Source organism: Arctopsyche grandis, chromosome 11 (assembly GCF_051622035.1).
Source record: "Arctopsyche grandis isolate Sample6627 chromosome 11, ASM5162203v2, whole genome shotgun sequence".
Lineage (NCBI taxonomy): Eukaryota > Metazoa > Arthropoda > Insecta > Trichoptera > Hydropsychidae > Arctopsyche > Arctopsyche grandis.
The window spans coordinates 27,259,133-27,266,043 of NC_135365.1; positions in this window are offsets into that span (position 1 = coordinate 27,259,133).

Genomic DNA, 6,911 nt, shown 5'->3' on the forward strand with positions numbered 1-6,911 from the left:
TGGTTAGATTTGGAGGTATTTTTGACTCCGAATCGATCGTTTCTTATCAGAGTTTGCCAATTTTATCTGATCGTTGTTGAAATGGTTCCTCAAAATTGGTAAAATATCATCTTTCCTGTTGTCACAAATCTTCTGTATTTATTATTTTTTTTATTTTATTTAAATAGGCACACATACAGAATAAAATATAAAAAGAAAGTTGTATAATGAGACAAAAAATAATAATAAACATAAATAAAAATATAATATTCCATTTACAGTGAGCACCACATGGTATTGTGTGTATGATTTGTCAAAAATATGTACAAAAACTCAATCCATAGATGTCTCAATGGATTAATTGTGTAATTAATTAATGAATTAATTGTCATTTCGTGTTCTTTAGCTTCTGGAAATACAGTGCCTTTTTTGTAATAAAATGTCCAAGAAGGCGCATTGGGATCTTCCTGTCAAGCCTTCATGGTATATATCTATTTGAAATAAAAAATAAAATATTGTAGCGTCGATGTGTAGAGGGGTTTCCGAGATCAAGTGAAATTTAAGGTGAATTGTTTATGTGAGATGTTTATGAAAAGACTGTATATGTTTTGACTACATACATATTTTATTCAAATAACACAATACAGTTTGTAAAAACCTCAAACACTTTGAGTCGACGTTTTGACGACGACTGTAAACTGTGATCTTATGTACTTTTCCAAAAATGTAATTTAAAAAAACCGAAAAAGTTTTTGCCATATTTCGGAAAACCAGAGGATTACCTGTATGTGATTGTTGATGATCTAATTTTAGGTCAATCTCGAAAATTTATTTAAATTGGGCATGTTCTGTTTTAACTTTCAATATTTTATTTTAATTTTCATATATTGATTATAATTTTATTTTGATATTTGAATTTACTTTTAATATAATAATAATAGTTTTAATTTTGATATTTAATTTCAATTTTTAAATTTAATTTTTATTTCGATGTCTTGTACGCTACTGGTTTTATCCTGCTGGTTAAAACGTTGGCCCAAAATCGTCGTTGGTTTGGTCCGTACGCAGCATAAGATAAATGGGTAATAAATATAAAAAAAAGGTATTTGGAATAGGATAATGGATTATTGAAGCGGCACTATCGGCAATTTTATGGGCACTATTTTCAAACGTGTCTATTACGATGATTTTTGACGAAATTCGCGAATGACACAACAACGGTGACTTTGATACTTGATCATTGAATAAGACTGCTTTTTCGGATGGGTGGATTGAATTCGACGCGCTTTTCCTTACATGTATGCGGCCTGGACGATGGGGGATGCGGGGGTGGGAGGGGGTTGACACGTGACGTCACAAAGGGTCGGTTTTGGTACACCAATCATCATCTATCACCGAGCGTTGTGTGGCCGGGGTTTAAGGGGTTAAGCGTGGAACGCCTCAAACGTCCGACTTATAAATCACCCCGGAAGCCGATCGAATCGATCAATTACAGTTTCCGGCTTACCGGAGTATCATTTCGAATGCCGTTATTTCGTTTTCCCGGATGGGAGAGGAGGGGAAAAAGTGTGGGGGGGGGGTGGCCGTCTTCGGCCCTGGAAAAGCGTTATTTATCACCGGAAGTAGAGCAGAGCATCATCATAATGGGTGAAAATTCAATTATATCATAGCACAAGGTTGTTGTATGTGTAATGTTGAAGTAGAGATGTCAAGTGAAAGTGAACCCCCCCCCCATATGTACGTAATTTTCCATTTTGATTCGTATTTAAATCACACGAATGTGACGTCACCAGTGCTCGATGCAAGTAGATGACTGTCAAGCTCATCGGCTTGGTTTGAAATTGTATAAATCGCATATGTATGTACATATGTATGTATGTAGTATGTCCATTTATTTATTTATTACCATTTTGTCTGATTTTAAACTTTGATTTACTCATAATTTTTTTATATTAATTCAAAAACAAAAAAAAGGATGTCGTAAAAATTTTAGGGACCTAATTTTAAGACGCATGGTTTTGTGAGGGATTAGGATCGTCATTCATGAGAGATAATTGAAACAATACTTAGTTTGTTTTTCGAACTTTCATACATCCACAAATTTTCTATCGGGTTCATATCGGGGCTTTTCCAGGCCATGGTAACGTCGTAACTTCCATTTTCCGTATGTTTTTTTTTATAACATATAAATTTTATTAATAACATATGTTACATACATAATCATAAAATAAAATATTTAATTACCTTCACCGCAGTATGAAACATGTTCTTCCATCGATGGGATATAACTTTCCTCCAATATTGATTTCTTCATTTCTCCATTCACAAAAACATTATTAAAACAAAGTTCTCCAACAGAAAAAGTTTTTATTTCAACCTCATATATATATATATATATATATATATATATATATATATATATATATATATATATATATATATATATATATATATATATATACATATATATATATATATATATATATATATATATACATATATATATATATATATATATATATATATATATATATATATATATATATATATATATATATATATATATATATATATATATATATATATATATATATATATATATATATATATATATATATATATATATATATATATATATATATATATATATATATATATATATATATATATATATATATATATATATATATATATGGTCCGAGTCCGACTGTCACCGTGTCCGCGCGCGTTTCTCTCGCTCTCACTTTGCATTTCGAAATACTCGGACTCCCCACGCATCTATCACTACAAAACCTAACCATCTACTCACTTATTTTACTAATTGCATCCTAGTATAATTTAAGTGTAAAAATAAACAGATGATCGGCTGTTAACAGCGTTTTTTAATATCAGTGATTTCGTAAAATTTTGTGTTAATTTTGTGTCAGTTACAAAAGCGTATACGAACGAGATACATCTCCCTACCTGAATACAAAAAAAATAAGGGTCCTTGTTCGTCAGTCAAAATTCGGTCCCACAGAAGCAATATATCTTCCACATAATTGCTTTCAGACAAAAATTTTTAACGAACTTTACTTAATAGAATAATAGCAAACAGAAACGGTGTTTCCCAATTGTCTAATAGTTCGTTTTCATATTTAATTTATATTAAAGTAATTCGTGTAATTTTATATTCTTTACTAAATTTATTATTAAAATATTAAATTGCAAACCGCACTCACACATATATAAATCCGTTGTCTCCAAAGAGGCGTCTCACGATAAAGATCTGTAAAAAAAGTAGTATAACAATTGCTAATCTATTATTATCATAACTAACTACTTTCACTTACAAAATAACCCTGTTATATGGCATGTAATAACTCATAAGGGATCCAAGTGATACCTAGGATGACTATCAGACAAAGCTGACCACAGAGAAGAGTCTATGGCGGTAAGAACTCACTCCTTGAATGGAAATCTCTCTCAAGTACCGCCTTTTTCTCAAAACATCTTGGATAAATGCGAGAAAAATAATATCCAAACCTCCAACAAGGTAAGAGTGACGATGGATGATAGCTTAGCTAATAGAAACCTGTATTTAGCCACGTACAATGTAAGAAAGTTATCGAGTGAAGGAAGTGTGCTTGCATTAGAGAATGAATTAGAAAGTATCAAATGGGATTTAGTAGGACTTAGCGAAGTAAGACGAAAACAGGAAAACCAAATAATCCTAAAAAGTGGTAACTGTCTCTACTGGAGAGGGCTACCAAATGGTAGAATAGGAGGAGTAGGGTTTCTTATCAATAAGAGAATAGAAAGAAATATTATAGAAATAAGCGACATATCGGAACGTATATGCTATGTAGTATTAAGAATCTCGAGCAGGTACACTTGTCAAATCTTCCAAGTGTACGCCCCCACATCTAGCCACCCAGACGAGGAAATAGAAGACTTCTACGAAAAACTACAGGGCGCATACGATAATAGCCGCCACCACTTTAAAATAATCATGGGCGACTTTAACGCAAAAATAGGACAAAAGGCAAACACAGAAAGAGCAGTAGGCAATTTTGGTACCGGCCAAAGAAACGAAAGAGGCGATCGCCTCATAGAATTCGCAGAACACAACAGGCTCTTTATCACTAATTCATTTTTCAGGAAAAACGCAAACAATAAGTGGACTTGGGAGAGTCCTAAAGGAGACAGAAACGAAATAGATTTCATCCTAACAAATACCCTGCACTCCGTTAAAGACGTTAGTGTTTTAAGTAAAGTAGATATAGGTAGCGATCACAGATTAGTCCGGGCCAAGATGGCCATTAATATAAATTGCGAACGTAGGAAACTAATAAAAGGATGCAGTAGCTCTCCAGACTTCGCTCAACTAAGGACTAGGAAATAGGAATTCGAACTCGAACTTGGAAATAGATACGAGAAATTAAACCCAGAAGCAGACATCGAGGAATTGAACACTGTAATTAATTCGGTTCTAACCTCAACAGGTAAGAAATTAGGTGGATTCAGGAAACAGATTAAATTAAGCAAAATTTCAGCGGAAACAAAAAACCTAATTAAGCATAAAAGGAATTTAGATAGGGATAATAATAAGCAAGAATACAATCTAGTAAATAAGGAAATTAAAAAGAGAATAGTCAGGGATGTCAGGGATTTTAACAGCAAGTTAATAGAAAGTACCATTAAGAATAACCGTAGCCTGAAAAAGTACAAACAGGATATTTTCTTAGGCAAAAACCAAATGATCGCAATCAGATCAGAGAGCGGAGTAATAATTAGGAATAGAGAAGAAATCATAGACAGAGTTTACACGTTCTATGCAAAACTATACGAGAACGACAACGGCCAATTCCCCGCTCTGGAACCGACACACGGCCAAAGGGTTCCTGCAGTATTGCCTAGCGAAGTAGAGGCCGCGCTAAAAACTGCAAAGAACGGTAAAACCCCAGGGGAAGATAATATTCCCATTGACTTACTAAAATGTGGCGGCTCCCCCCTAAATAATATCTTAGCTAGGCTTTTCAGCAAATGCATCCAGAACCAAGCTATACCAGAAGGATGGAATAACGCAACTATCATCTTAATACACAAAAAAGGTGATAAAAGCGATATCAAGAACTACCGACCCATTAGTTTACTTTCAGCGGTCTACAAGCTCTTCACGAAGGTTATTACAGAAAGGCTGAAGAATATCCTCGACGAGAACCAACCTATAGAACAGGCAGGATTTAGGGCAAATTTCAGTACAATGGACCACCTCCAAGTAGTTGGCGAACTAATCGAACGCGCCAACGAATATCAACGGCCATTGTGCCTAGGTTTCGTAGATTATGAGAAAGCCTTCGATACAGTGAGCCACAATGCAGTACTTAACGCTCTACAAACACAGGGAGTACCGGAACCCTATGTGGGGCTGTTAGCTGCAATATATAAGAATGCCACAGCTTCGGTTAAAATTTTTTCAGGTACAGATAGATTTAGCATAAGAAAAGGAGTAAGACAAGGAGATACAATCTCGCCCAAGTTATTCAATGCGGTGCTTGAGGGAGTTTTCAGGAACTTGGAATGGGACAAAGCCGGAGTAAGCATCAACGGTCGCTTCTTGAGTCACCTTCGGTTCGCAGACGATATAGTTTTAATAGCTCGTGATTCAGCTGACCTACTTAACAGGCTAACACAGCTGGACAGGGAAAGTAGAAAAGTAGGATTAAAAATTAACGTAGATAAGACCAAACTAATGTTCAATAGGTATTGCATGCCTGATAGCATCCCATTAGGTGATAAACCAGTAGAAGTAGTAAATAATTATTTATATTTAGGTCAAATAATTGACATGTCTGGTAATAAAGATGAAGAGATAAAGAGACGTATGAAATTAGGATGGAGTGCATTTGGACGGATGAATGCTATTTTTAAATCAAAAATGCCACTCTGCCTGAAGAAAAAGATCTTTGATCAATGCGTTTTGCCAGTGATGACGTATGGATGTGAAACTTGGACACTGAACACCAAGATGCTACATAAAATCTAATGCACTCAAAGAAGTATGGAGCGCTGTATGCTTGGCATAACGAGAAAAGACAGAAAGCGGAACACGTGGGTGAGAAGTATGACAAGAGTAGTGGACATAGTGGATAGAGTGAAGAGATTGAAATGGCAATGGGCGGGTCACGTAGCTAGGAGGATGGACGAAAGGTGGACAAAAGAATTGCTTGAATGGTACCCGAGAGAATGCAAAAGGGTAAAAGGAAGACCGCAAGGAAGATGGGTGAACGAAATTAGGAAAATGTGCGGGGTGAGATGGATGAGTGTTGCGCAAAACAGAGACGGGTGGAAGCGTGTTGGAGAGGCCTTCATCCAGCAGTGGATGGCGAGTGGCTGTAAATGATGATGATGATATATATATATATATATATATATATATATATATATATATATATATATATATATATATTTATAATTGAATGAGATGTATGAGTGGAATTTTGATCATCTATCTTCTATTTGGGCCTCACGGGGATGACTTGTATTTGCAGCTGGATCTTGTACATACATACCTATGTATACATATCATATCGGTGCTGACTGTTGATGCAAAACATTATCAATTTTTCACATTATATTTTACCGTTATTATATGATTTGTGACTACTTTCATTATTATTTGAATTTTTGCTGTTATTGTTTTATATTTTATTTATTTATTTATTTTTATTTTTATATGTATGTATTATGTGTAAATATGTATATTTTGTATGTATATGTATAGGTATATATTATTTTTTCTGTTATATTTTTGACCATTGTGGCGCATTAGGGATTCCTGTAATGCCACAATGGTCCAAATTTAAATAAAAAAAATAATAACAATATAAAAGGACAATTGTTTTTATGTGACCGACTGTATGTGAAGAATAAAAAAAAAAACACAAACC